The sequence below is a fragment of the Psammomys obesus genome, unplaced genomic scaffold (genome assembly GCF_907164565.1).
Source record: "Psammomys obesus unplaced genomic scaffold, mPsaObe1.curated_primary_1811, whole genome shotgun sequence".
In the NCBI taxonomy this organism is placed as follows: domain Eukaryota; kingdom Metazoa; phylum Chordata; class Mammalia; order Rodentia; family Muridae; genus Psammomys; species Psammomys obesus.
The window spans coordinates 1,269-15,246 of NW_026590715.1; the positions used below are offsets into that span (position 1 = coordinate 1,269).

At 41.8% G+C, this 13,978-nt stretch overlaps 2 pseudogenes; both read left to right on the plus strand.

Moving 5' to 3' along the window:
* The first annotated feature begins 3,805 nt into the window (after window positions 1-3,805).
* LOC129678089 (syntenin-1-like) lies at window positions 3,806-4,687 on the plus strand (annotated as a pseudogene).
* Window positions 4,688-7,114: 2,427 nt separating this feature from the next.
* Window positions 7,115-12,924, plus strand: LOC129678066 (paraneoplastic antigen Ma6E-like; annotated as a pseudogene).
* Window positions 12,925-13,978: the final 1,054 nt, after the last annotated feature.

A 13,978-nucleotide genomic window follows, 5' to 3' on the forward strand; every position in this document is an offset into this window, starting at 1 on the left:
TCTGACACTAGCTTATCAGTTTTACAACCTTTTAACCCTTTCTTTTTCACTGTTACTCATTATCACTCCCTTGCTCTTGCTCACTCTCTCTCAATTTCTCACTCTTGTTCTTACTCATTCTCACTCTCATTCTTTCTCCCTCTCTTTTGCACTCACACTCTCTTGCTCTCTCTTTTCACTGTCTCTCTCCCTCCCTCCCTCCCTCCCTCCATTCCTCCCTCCCTCCCTCCCTTCTTTCCTTCCTTCCTTCCTTCCTTCCTTCCTTCCTTCCTTCCTTCCTTCCTTCCTTCCTTCCTTCCTTGTTTCTATTCACTTAAGTCTCTAATTTCTAGGTCACAAATTGTCCACCTAGTGCTTCAAATACTTTCCACCCTCTCCTGAGTAAGACTTCTCTTACAGTGGGAAGACTCAAATGTTTCCCCAGGAGTGCCAAAAATGATGCCTGAGAAGGCCATGTGTATAAAACACAGGCTACATTCAGGAAGGTGTGTAAATATATTTCAGGACTTTGGTGGCATAATAGATGTTTTGCTTTATTTGAGATTTTAAAAAGAATAGGCTGGCTCTTGCTTGCTGTTCCAACACCTGGGAAATGGAAACAGAAGGATAGAAATTTCAAGTCAGCCCAGTCTATATACTGTGCTCAAGGCTGCCCTAAGCTATACAGTTCCAGGCTAGCCTGGGTTAAAATGTGAAACCTTGTCTCAAAAACACTTAGACAAAAATACACAAAGAAAGCATAGGCATTTCTGGAATGTTTCAATAAAAAGGTCGCTAATCAACATATTTGCAGACATGCCCATCTCCCTACCTCTCGTGTTTATACAGGACTGAGGCTAGTACTCAAGTTAGAGTAAGTGAAAATGAAGCTACGTTCTCAGGTTTAAGAAGATAGTTGCATAGGGAACACCATGCTGCCAGAGACTCCAAAATCCCGTTTACCCAGGGGCTGTCACAGCACCAGCACCTGTGTCCCAGAAGCCAATGCCACGTAAAGAGCTCACATTCACCTCTGGGATAGTGAGTGCTCCATTGATGAGATGTTTATTCCTCTCCTTCTTACTGGTGGGAAACAGCTTCGTCTCAAATTCTTTACTCAACAATAAAGCAGTATGGAGGAATGGCACCAACGCTGGATATTACCTAAGTCATATGATCCTGGAAAACTGCAGGTTTAACATACCTAGCCTTGTGTGTTTCACAAAATGGCTTCTCACAAAGAACTTTCCTTCCTCTTGCAACGTAAGAGTCAAGAGATGCTTTCCTTGGTTATGTATAAGCCAGACTCAAAGACGTTAAAATTCCTGCTCTTTGTATCTCATAAATGATTAGCTGAACTGTTCATTCCCTTTGATCAGCAAGAATGTATTGTTTGCCTGACAGTTGGAAGAAGGTTTTTATTTATTTATTTTTATTTTTTATTTTTATTAATTATACTTTATTCACTTTGTATCCCCCCATAAGCCCCTCCTTCCTCCCCTCCCCCTTCTTCACGCATGCCCCTCCCCAAGTCCACTGATAGGGGAGATCCTCTTCTCCTTCCTTCTGATCATGAAATTTGCAGGTAAATGGTGGGACCTAGAAAGGATCATCCTGAGTGAGCTGTCCCAGAAGCAGAAAGACACACACGGTATATACTCACTCATATATACATATAACATAGGATAAACCTACTAAAATCTTTATATCTAAAGAAACTAATCAAGAAAGAGGACCCTGACTAAAACGCTCAATCCCCATCCTGAAAGGCAAAGAGAATGGACAGCAGAAGAAGAAGAAAACAGGAAACAACCTAGGAACCTGCCACAGAGGGCTTCTGAAAGCCTCTGCCCTGCAGACTATCAAAGCAGATGCTGAGACTTATGGCCAACTGTTGGGCAGAGTGCATGGAATCTTATGTAAGAAGTGGGAAATAGTAAGAGCTGGAGAGGACAGGAACCACACAAGGAGAGCAACAGAACACAGGGAACTTCCCAGAGACTCATACTCCAACCAAGGACTATTCTTGGAGATAACCTAGAACCCCTGCACAGATGTAGCACAAGAGAGTTCAGTGTCCAAGTGGGTTACATAGTAATGGGAAGAGGGACTGCCTCTGACATAATCTGATTGGCCTGCTCTTTGATCACCTCCATCTGAGAGGGGAGCAGCCTTATCAGGCCACAGAAGATGACAGTGCAGCCACTCCTGTTGTGATCTGGAACAAGCTTTTTTACAAGACCTTTGAACTTTGCCCTCCTCCCTCACTCTAAACAAGCAGGTAGCCTTAAACAGCCCTGGGTAAAACTTGCCATCGTCTACCTGCTCATCATGAGTTCTCTCTAAGCCTATTTGTTCTTACCTTTAAAAGCCTTATTACTACGGCAACAACAAATCATCAGGGTAAAACTAAAAACAAAAACAACAGAAAACCCCACCCACCCTCCCACCCTTGTTTTGCCTATCTTTGGGAATGGAACTGCTGTCCTCTGCAAGAGCACTGCATCCTCTTAACCAGTGAGTCATCTCCTCAACCCTATATGATAGAGCATATTTGTAAGTAAAATAAAAATCCGTACATTAATTGCAGAACATAGTTATGTCTGTATGCTTTAACTTATTTTTTATGGCACAGAGAAGCTAAATTGATTTGAGTCTGTCAATATACATGTTCTTTTGTGGCACAGTGAAATATTTTAATGAAACATGGTTATAAACCATGTTTATAAACATTTAAATTTTTATTTTACTATTTTCTGTGTATGGTTGTTTTGCCTGTGTGCATATATGCATACCACATAACTCCCTGCTGCCATCAAAGGCCAGAAGAGGCATCAGATCTCCTGGAACTGGAGTCACAGATGGTTGTGAGCTGCTATGTGGGTGCTCAGAACCTAATCTGAGTCTTCTGCAAAAGCAGCAGTGAGTACTCTTAATCACTGAGCCATTTCTTCAGCCCTGCTAATAAACATTTTAGAGATGTATATTCAAAGTCATTGCTGGTGTGCCACAAACTGCACAAAATATGAGCAATGTATTACAATAACATCTGTTGAGCAAGGAAGTCTGTATATACTTTTAATTCATTTTTGCCTGATGATTTAAGCTGGACTTAACACATGGCTTCCCAAGGAACCCTTTCTTTTCCAAGTTTGGTTTCTAAAAAAAATAGGTTTAGTTTAGGATTCTCAGATGAAAGTATTCTCAAAAGTTAAATATTCAAGTTTTGTTGTTGGTTATAAAGTTTAAGTGTAAGGAAGAAGAAAATTCATTTTGTTCTCAGAGAGAAGTTTTTCAGACACAACTGCCAGGGAAGTGGAGATTACTAGAGAAGTAGGGCAGACCCATGCTAGGGACTTCCAAAAGGAGCAAATGTTCTGCAATGCTAAGAAGAGCATGCAGACAAAAGAATAAGCTTTTACTTGCAAACAACAATTTTTCCTGCTTTGGAAGTTCAGGGAAATAGAGAATGTTTGGATGACAAACAAGAGCAGCCCATTCCCACCCTCCCCTTGGCTTAGGAAACTTCATAGGACCCTTCTACCTGAGTTAAACAGGACCTCCTGGTTACTATCAACTCCACTCACTTTACGAATACTTATTTATTTATTTATTTATTTATTTATTTATTTATTTATTTATTTATTTATTTATTTATTTATCTATTATTTATTTATTCCATGTGTTATTGATTCTTTGTGAATTTCATATTATGTACCCCAGTCCCACTCATCTCTACCCTTGCAATCTCTCCCCCAAAGAAAAAGAAGGGAGTGGCAGCTGGAACAGCTCTGTCCTTGGAGCAGAAAACACCTGCAAAAATAAAATGTCTCTTTATCCATCTCTTGAAGATTTAAAGGTAGACAAAGTAATTCAGGCTCAAAGTGCCTTTTCTGCCAACCCTGCCAACAAAGCTCTTTTGATGGACGTTTCTGCTGTTCTTCTTCCAGATGGAAATCTCTATCCAAAACTGTAATCGGAGTTCTCTCAATACATGGAACTGACTTTAAATGAAGAAGAAATATTTGCAAATATGCCCATGGTCTCTGGAGCACCAAAGCAAGGGCACTTGGTAGCAAGACTATCCAGTGTAAACTATATGGTAGCACCGGTGACAGGTAATGATGCTGAAATTTGGAGAGCAGAAATTAAGCAAGGGGTTCATGAAATCAGTTTGTGTAAGGACCAACATGGAAAAATTGGGCTAAGACTTAAGCCAATCGACAATGGTATATTTGTTCAGCGAGTCCAGGCTAATTCCCCAGCCTCCTTGGTTGGTCTGAGGTTTGGGGACCAGGTACTCCAGATCAGTGGTGAAAACTGCAGACTGGAGCTCTGATAAAGCACACAGGGTGTTCAAGCAGGCATTTGGAGAGAGGATTACCATGATCATTTGTGACAGGCCCTTTGAATGGACAGTTACTATGCATAAGGACAGCAGTGCCCATGTTGGTTTAAACATAGAAAAGACACATCCATAGGGAAAGATAGTTCTGCTGCCAGAAACAGCCTTCTCACTGATCATCACATCTGTGCGATCCACAGACAGAAGGTTATTGGCTTGAAGGAGGCTCAGAGTGCAGATATACTGTCAACAGCTATAGTTACCATCACAATCATGCCAGCTTTTATCTTCAACCATAGTATGAAATGGATGGCACCAAGTATTATGAAAAGCCTGATGGATCACACCATTCCTGAGGTCTAACAACCTTGTATAACGCATCATAACTGAATGTTTCCAGTTTTCCTCTTTGGCAACTTATCTGTTTCCCACATGAAGCTTTCCCAGATCCAGGAAGAATATGGTACACGTAGACTTTTTATCTTCCACCACGGCTGGGAACCTCACTCTAGCTGATGTCTTCTTCAGATTTTAAGACAGATGTAGCCTAACCCTGGTTTACTTTTAGCAGATTTACTGACTTTCCTAGACTCGGTTCTTTACTGAGAACCTGATAATTTTATAAGTCATTGTGATTAGGATATTGATGTAGGCTTAGCTGTGTCTGAGAACTGTTTGGCTTTCTCCTAGACAAAACACAGCGTGAGTCATGTGCTTCAGCTCTGTGCCTACCTGGATTTTAGTATGTCAGCATAGTACCTTTAGGATGATTGTCTTTGATGGTCGTTCTTAAACTTTTTTCTGTGTGGTTATATGAAATTCCAATTAATCAACACTGGTTTCATTCCACAAATCATTATACAGTGTGTGTAGGTTGCAAGAGACTCATGATTGTCACTACTAAATTTTAACTACCTTCACTTAATATGCTTCAATGTCTCCTTAACTACAGTAAGCATTTAAATAGAATACAAGCCAAAATAGAATTATTGCTGCTTTCTGAAAACTGAGATGTTAACTCTCTCTTAAGCTGGCCTGTGCGAGCCCTGAGAAGCTTACTAGGAAAGCAGAGCTGCCTAGTTGTATCAAGATTTTCTAGTCACTGAATAAACGGAATGTCTAAAAGTTGCCATGGTGCTTTCTAAAAACACATCGCTATATATTTCATGTAAAAGTTGTTATACTAAATAGAACACACTTTGGAGTCTCCTTTTCACTTGTAGACTAAGTGGGTATTAGTTAATTTGTCATTTGAAACCTAACATTATGTAACTTAGCTATGTTGGGGTGGTTTTAGAATATTTCCCTAATGTCATTTTAATTTGTTCCATTTTCTGACTCTGTTCTGTAAACAAAAAATGGCAATGACACTTTATCCTGATCTTTTTTGTTTATGCCTATCCTATTATTTTATCTGATATTATCCTATTAAACGTATAAACATGTTAAAAGAAAATGAAAATTTTCATCATGGAAGCTGTAGTGTAGCACAGTGTGTCCCACAGTATATCCATTTGTTCACACTTCTTCACTTGCAGATCTTCATTGCAATGTGTCATAGGTCTGGTTTGAGGCCTCTGGCTTCTGCTACACCATCAGTATTTAATCCTCACAGGGACTCCTCTCAGATATCCTGTTGCTTCCCTGTGCCTTGGAAATCCTACAGCTTTGGATCTGTAGGACTGAGCCCCTTCACGTATTCCAGCAGTTTATTGATGGGGTAGATGTTGGGGTGAGCCAATTCAAAGCCTGGATCTAGGCCCGAGTGGTAGCTGAGCTGCTCATCCTGCCAGCTCTCCTGCACCCACATCACCACCACCAGGGTGAGCTCTCTAGCACTGTTCTGGCTAGTTCATCCAATGCTGCAGTTGGGAAGGGGCAGAGTCAGCTCTCCCAATCTCATGCCCTCAGGGCCAGACCTTCTGCACCCAAGCCTGCAGGGCCAGCTCCACTGTGCTGCCCAGGTGATGTGCAGAGCCCGTTCTCGACTGCTTGAGCATGCAAGAGGCTGGGACAGCTCTCCTGATCTCATGCCCTTGGGGCTGGTGTAATATTTATCTTTATTTTAAATTAGCATAATTTTTGTAACAATAAAGACTCGGAAGGTATAAACTAAGGTAAAAACCTGATTGCTCAGTAAGGTAACTTTACTTTCTTAACTATATACTAAGTGCATATTTATAAGCCTGATTCTACACTAAACTACTAGCTCTTTAGGATTCTCTTCCTGTTTGTGTCATACTACCCAGCTAATCTACCTTTCTCTGGAGCTCCTCCAAACCCAAGACAGCCTTAGCTCTTTCCCAGACACTGTTTTACTTGTGTCCTGCCAGCTGCTTCTCTGTTGTTCCCTCAAGCCCAGAAAGAAAATCCCTTTCTCTTACCCAGAGCTCCTTCCATGAGGGCTCTTCCAAGCCAAAAAGAGAGAGAACTCTCAAAGGTCCAATTGTTATAAAAAAAAAAAAGCCTCTAGCTCCTCCCCTACACCCTTGGCAGACTGAACCATGTCACTGTCATGGTTGGAGGGAGTGGCTCCAAGCCAAGTCAGTAGGGGCCAAACGATTTTGCCTTTACTGGGGGGGGGGCAGCTCAAAGCCACCTAGCTGACTTTGTCTCAGGTCATAGAGCAAAGGCAACAATACCTTTCCTAAGCACCATGCCTTAAAACAGGCAGGGACTTCACCATTCTTATCCATGAAGGCTTTTAGAGGAATACCCAAACTGCATCGCTTCAGGACACACCTAACTGCATCTGACATCCATTTAAGCTTTTATATTTTGCTAATGACTATGTTTTCTATGTACACTAATCAATTATCTGGCAACAAGCTGGCTTACCGGGGCCAGCTCTACTGTGCTGCCCAGGTGAGGTACAGGATCTGCTCTCCCTACTGTTGCAGCCAGTAAGAGACAAGGACAGTTCTCCTACTCTCACTACCAAGGACCAGCTATCCTGCTGCAGGTGATGAGGAGGATGGGAGAGGAAGGAATCTCTCCTTCACTCACTCCACAGTATGGCAGACATGTTGTCCGGCCAGCTCTTTCAAGCTCATGCCGTTGGGGTTGGCTTACCAGCACCCCCACACCAGGGTCAGCTCCACAGTGCTGCCCAGGCGAGGTGAAGGGCTTGATCTCTTGAGTGGTACAGTTGTGAGAGTCAGGACCATCTCTTCTGTGCTTATGACCCTATCCCCCCATATTAAAAGATTTAAATTATAATTGATATGTATAAATGAAACTGCTAGAAGCAATAATGAAAAAGAAAAAATGTGTGGTACCAAATATGTTTCTCTTAAGGAAAAAGAGTAAAATTATGTGGTTGTTTTAAAAAATGAGGCAAAGATAGGAAAAACCCAAATACACACAAATAGCCATAAAAGTTTAATACCTGCAGAAACAGATATGTCTCTCTGTTAGAAATGCCTTTTATTTATTTATTTATTTATTTATTTATTTATTTATTTAGCCAAATCAGTTCTTTATTTTGTAAATTAGCTTCATTTTGGTGTACCAGAAAGAAGAAATTCTCAAATATTCATGGGTTAAGAAAATACTTCAGTGAAGAACTTTCTCTGCAAATTTTTTTTTTTTTCTGAATGGTGTAGTATATAGGCAATTGACAACACCAACTAAAATGGCTAAAGTTGGGGAAAAATCGCATTAAAAAAAGTAATAGTATGAAAACTATTTAAGGGGTTGAGGCTTGAATGATTGTATATAGAATAATAAAACTAATGCATAAAGAAATTTAAAGCTTGGGTCTAACATTCTCCGTTTATATATTTCTAATTTCACCTTCTTCTGATGTCTATCCTCTTTGCCTTTCTGGATGGGGATTAAACGTTTTAGTCAGGGTCCTCTCTCTTGATTAGTTTCTTTAGATGTACAGATTTTGGAAGGTTTATCCTATATTATATGTCTATATGAGTGAGCATATACCGTGTGTGTCTTTCTGCTTCTGGGATAGCTCACTCAGGATGATCTTTTCCAGATCCCACCATTTGCCTGCAAATTTCATGATTTCCTTGTTTTTCATTGCTGAGTAATATTCCATTGTGTAGATGTACCACAATTTCTGTATCCATTCCTCCACTGACGGGCATCTGGGTTGTTTCCAGCTTCTGGCTATTACAAATAAGGCTGCTACAAATATGGTTGAGCAAATGTCTTTACTGTGTACTTGAGAATCTTTTGGATATATGCCTAGGAGTGTTACAGCTGGATCTTGAGGAAGCACTATTCCTAGTTGTCTTGCATATGGAGATGTAGATAGAGGTATATATGCTGTTGAGCTAAATTTATGTAAAATGCTCTGTTACTGTAGATAGGACATTAAAATCATTAAATCATTAAAATCATTCTAAATATTAAGCTTATGAAATTGGGAAACTAAAAATTTATTGCCTGGATATTCAGTTAGAGGAGAAATGGCAAATGTATTCAAAATGTAAGCAATTGAAATAAAGCCAGAATTGGAAACAATTCAAGGATATAAAATGATTTTCTTTTTTTTTGGTCATTTTACTTCTTTTTTAAATTTATTTATTTTTATATTAATCACAGGTTATTTACTTTGTATCCCAGCCATAGCCCCCTCTCTCATTCCCTCCCAATCCCACCCTTCCTCCTTTCCTCATCCTCTCCCTGCCCCTTTCCAAGTCCAGTTTATCCTAAAGAAGATAAACAAGAAAGAGGACTTGGGGTAAGATGACCAATCCTCCCTTAGAAAGACAAATGGGATGGACATTGGATGTAGGAGTAAACAAGTAAAGGACAGGAGCCTACAGCACAGGGCCTCTGAAAAACTCTACTTAGCAGTGTATCAAAGCAGATATTAAGACTCATAACCAAACCTTTGGCAGAGTGCAGGGAATCATATGAAAGAATAAGGAGTTAGTATGACCTGGAGAGGACAGGAGCGCCACAAAGACCAAATATATTAGGGTGCAGGGGTCTTTTATGAGACTGATACTCCACCAAGGACCATGTATGGATATAACCTAGAACCCCTGCTCGGATATAGCCCATGGTAGCTCAGTGTCCAAATGGGTTCTCTAATAAGGGGAACAGAGACTATTTCTGACATGAACTCAATGGCGAGCTCTTAGACACTCCCCCCCCCCCCGAGGGAAGAGCAGCCTCGCTAGGCCACAGAAGAGGACATTGCAGCCTTTTTATTATTAAACCATCTTAAATGCCATATCCTGTAGATCTCTGAAGTATTTGAAGACCATTTATCTATAGTATATCTGAATAGGCAACTGTTGCTTGTTTCTAGCTATTATCTGCTTAACTTTGAAAACATATACAAGAATAAATACAGCTTATTTCTGTAATCAACTAAACTAGTACCTAACAAGACTACAAGTAAGATTATCTATAGGTGACTAAGTACTAACTTGCATTTCTAATTATCCTGAACAGTTTGAAATAGTAGCTTTCAAAAGACAAGAACTTTACATTACATTTTTAAATGAGTTGCATAATTATAATACATTAAGCAAAAGTTGAACAAAATAACCTTACATTTCTGTCAATATACAATAATCTGTACCAACATAAAATTATGTGAGACTTGTTGCTTTCTTAGAAGGAGATTCAGTAATTCATCCTATATCCCCCTCCCACCTTTTTTTAAGGAGACACAATAATCTTTTTTTTTTTTCTTTATATCCCTATTGTCCCTGAAGTCAAAGGGCCATAAACGCCAGTGTTTATTTTGTCAGCCATATTTAGTTGTAGTTTTCCTGCCTGCTTGTTAGAGGCATTATCAATGAACCAAATGTTTTCTGGATCAATAGTTTTTGTTTGTTTGTTTTCTATAACCTAGTAATTCTTGACTGTTCTTGTCTGAAATGGCTAGTACTTTTTGCTGCTGAGCCCAAGCTAGGGCTTCCAAAGCCACTTCTTGACTGCAAAAGATTACCTTTTATATCCCTTTTTGACCTGAATTCACTTCTGCAATGATGCCTGTAGGCATAAAGTTATTGTGTAATTCAAATGCTGATTTTTATACCTCCCATATCTGGTGGGAATTCTTGTTCTGAGAATCTCCTGTCTCAATGTTGTGTATACACTGCTCTCCAGTTGTCCCCTGATATGCCAATAAAGCACTTTACAATCAGTTGCTGAGCAGGGGAGAGAATGGGGCCTGACTTCCTGCCAGCCAGGGGACAGGGAGTTAGAAGAGGAAGTAGAAGACTGAGCCATAGGCAGAGGTCCAGGAGAGAGCAGAAAGAGGAGCTGGATTAGAAAAACCACAAAGTACAAGTATTTCTGGGATTTTAAACTGGGAAGAAACCAGATTAGTTTAGAGGGTTAAGAATGGAGTAATAACTACTCAGTGGTGTGTTGTAATGCTTGATAAAAAATAATGTAATAGAGTCTCAAATAGTTGGGTGATAACTGGGTTAAGACAGAAACTGAAAAACAAACACAATTTTATAAAAATAACTTTAATAGATGCCTGTTGGTGTCAAGTTCTTCTGAAATGTATACAATTTACAATTGTTCATTCAAATGCTGATTTCTCTACCCCACTATCTGGTTTCATTCCTGATATTGCATTGTGATGCTTATTCTAAGCATCACCTGTCTCAAGTTTGTGTAAACATGCCACCATTTGTTCTCTGTATTGCCAATAAAAACAACCAGCCACAATGCTGAGCAATGGAAAGAATAGGGTGGGACATCCTGGTCTCGAGGAGAGGAGAAAGAAGGAATGGAAGGAGAGCTCAGAGAGAAGAGGACCTGGAAATATCAGGAGAAATGAACCGGACTGAAGATATGACTAAAAAGCAAGTATAATGTGGAAAATCTGAATGGGAGGAAGCTGTACAGGCTTGGAGGTTTAGGAAGGAGTAATTGTTGCCCAGTAATGTGATCTGGGTTAATTAAATAAATCCTAGTCTCTGTGTGGTGATTTGGGTATACAGCTGGTTTAGGAATAACCACTGCTTAACTAAAAGATAAATCAAAAAGAAATATTAATATTCAACAAGACTCTGTGAAAATTGTTTTCTCTCCAGGCTGTCCCCACCTGGCTTAGTACAGATTCTCAATTCAGACTTTGATCATGCTGAGTCTCTACACTGCAACAGTCCATATCTATCTTAAGTAGATTATTTCACAGGGCCCAGTCTTAGGCATCACACAGTGCCCTACATCAAGGCCTCAGTCCTTAGGTTAATTAATAAGATTCTAAACTAACAATCAGGCCAGCTGCAGAGGAATCTGTCCACTTGCTCTCATCACCAGGGAGGTAAAAAGGCCTTCCTCTGCCTGGAAGCTGTGGTTGGGCAGGAGTTGCAGGTGAGGTGGGAGCTGCAGAAGAAGGAGGAGTTGTAGAGGAGGGGGCAGGTGAAGAGGGGTCTGCAGGTGATGAGAAGTCTGGGAGTGATGATGGTTCTTCAGGGTATGAAGGATCTGTGGATGATGGAGGAGCTGTGGGTGGAACAGGAGCTATGGGTGAGAAGGATGAGGCAGGAGCTGTAGGTGAAGCAAGAATGCCAGACAAGGACGGAGCTGCAGATGACATGGGAGTTCCAGGCTTTATAGGAGCTGTGGGATTGGCAGGAGCTGCAGGTGAAGGTGAGGAAGGGGCCTTTGACATGGCAGGAAGGGCACACGGGGCTTGAGCCTGGTCCCAGCAGTGTAGCCAAACCCTGCAGCCCATCCTGGAAAACATGGCCTACCAGAAGCTGAGACACTTCTCTGGGAGGGAAGAGCCTGGTTGTGGAGATCAGTCTTTTGAATGCTGGCTGGACCATACCAATGACATGCTGTACCTGTGGCGCCACATATCTGAGAAGGAGAGGAGGAGGAGGCTGGTAGAGAGCTTGGGAGGCCTGCCCTGGATCTCCTGTGTGAGCTTTTGGAAGAGCATCCAGACACCCCATGTGCAGGACTGCCTGGCTTCACTGGTGCAGGTGTTTGGTAACAAGGACACTGTGATGACAGCACGGCTGAAGTTCCTGACATGCTCCCAGCAGCCCGAGGAGACCCTCTTTGCCTATGTGATGCTCCTGGAAGGTCTGCTACAGATGGCCATCCAGCCTGTAATGGTTGATCAGACCAGGGCCCGGCAGGTGCTGTTGAGAGCTTAGCCAGATGCTGCAGAACAACAGGAGGAGGATGTAGCTGGAGAGATGGCTACCTGGCATTGTAGTGCTGCTCAGGCTCATTAGGGAGACTCAGACATGGGAGGCAACTCTGCCTGAAAAGATGATGGTACAAGAGGGGCGAGGGGGGAAAGTGCTTGGCAGGGAGCTGGATGTGGGAGAGGCTGCCCTGTCAATGTTGGGGTTGCTGAGCAGGCCCCTGCTGTTAGAGAGGCCTTCTCAGCCAGTGAAGATCCTGGGCAGGATGTTGCTGCTGCTCTTGAACAAGTTGCTGGGGCTGTTCCTGATGATGGTGCCCCAAAGGCAGACCCTGACTCTGATGAGGCCCAGGTCTTTCCTTCCACCCAGAGAGATGAGAATATACTGGGCTCAGGCCAGGCAGGGCCTACTGAAGCTAATGGGAGCCTCACTCCAGCCAAGGCTCTACTCACTCCCCTCCTGTCCTGTAGCATGATCTCTAGGTATACTTTCTTGATATAAACCTAGGCCAAGTGCTTGTTGTATGTGTATGTTCCTACCTGAGTAGGTCCTCACCATAGAGTTCAAGCACAGTACTAAGAAGCAGTGAGAAGGACAGAAGATGAAGAGAGTGGGACTGATGCTCATATCTTTACTGACTTTGACCTGAGAAGGGCAGGAAGACAGAACCAGTAATGGATGGGCCCTGAGGATCCTGTTGTGTGATATTCTCCTCTTGTCATTTGTGACTCAGTTTCCTTGTTTGCTAGGGTAGGGTGTTCCTTGCTGTGCTTTCCAGTGTCCTATGACTATTTTGTACCAGAATAAGGCAGGGCCACCACCCCACACTGTGTTATTCCCTGAGATGGTTTCCTAAACAGCAAGGACATTGCAGAGACCATTGTCCTGGAAGGTCTCTCTGGGGCCCTAGGAAAAATTAAATGTAAGTGATGATCCCCAGTATAGGGGTGGGGGTGTGATAAGATACTCTCTGTAGAAAAAGAGAGTCTTTTCAGAAGTTTTGCCTCCATTGGTTGTGGGGTTTACTCATGTGTGTTGTCACTCCCCTTTCAATGGCTCCAATAAATTTTATGTGTTCTAGCTGATTGAGTCCTTCATCTGTTCAGGTTGTTTTGATGAATGGGTGGGTTTGGCCTTAGGAGGGTATCTTAGTTATGGGTTATTTTTTGTTTTTTTGTTTGTTTGCCTGCTTCTTGAGACATGGTTTCTGTGTGTAGCCTTGGCTGTCTTGAACTTGATGTGTAGACCAGGCTGGCCTCGAACTCAGAGATCTGACTGCCTCTGCCTCCTGAGTGCTGAGATTACAGGTGTGCACCACCACTGCCAGGCTTAGTTAAGGTTTATTTCTGTGAAGAGATGACCATGGCAACTCTTATAAAGGAAATCATTTAATTGGGGTTGTCTTACAGCTCAGAGGTTTAGTCCATTGTTACTTAAACTGTGGAAGCAGTGTGTGAGTTCCGTGGTTAGAGAATAACACCAAAGGGATGGGTACCTTGGGACAATAAATCATTAAAGACTAAATTGACTCAAAGGATGGCAGTTTCTAGTCTTC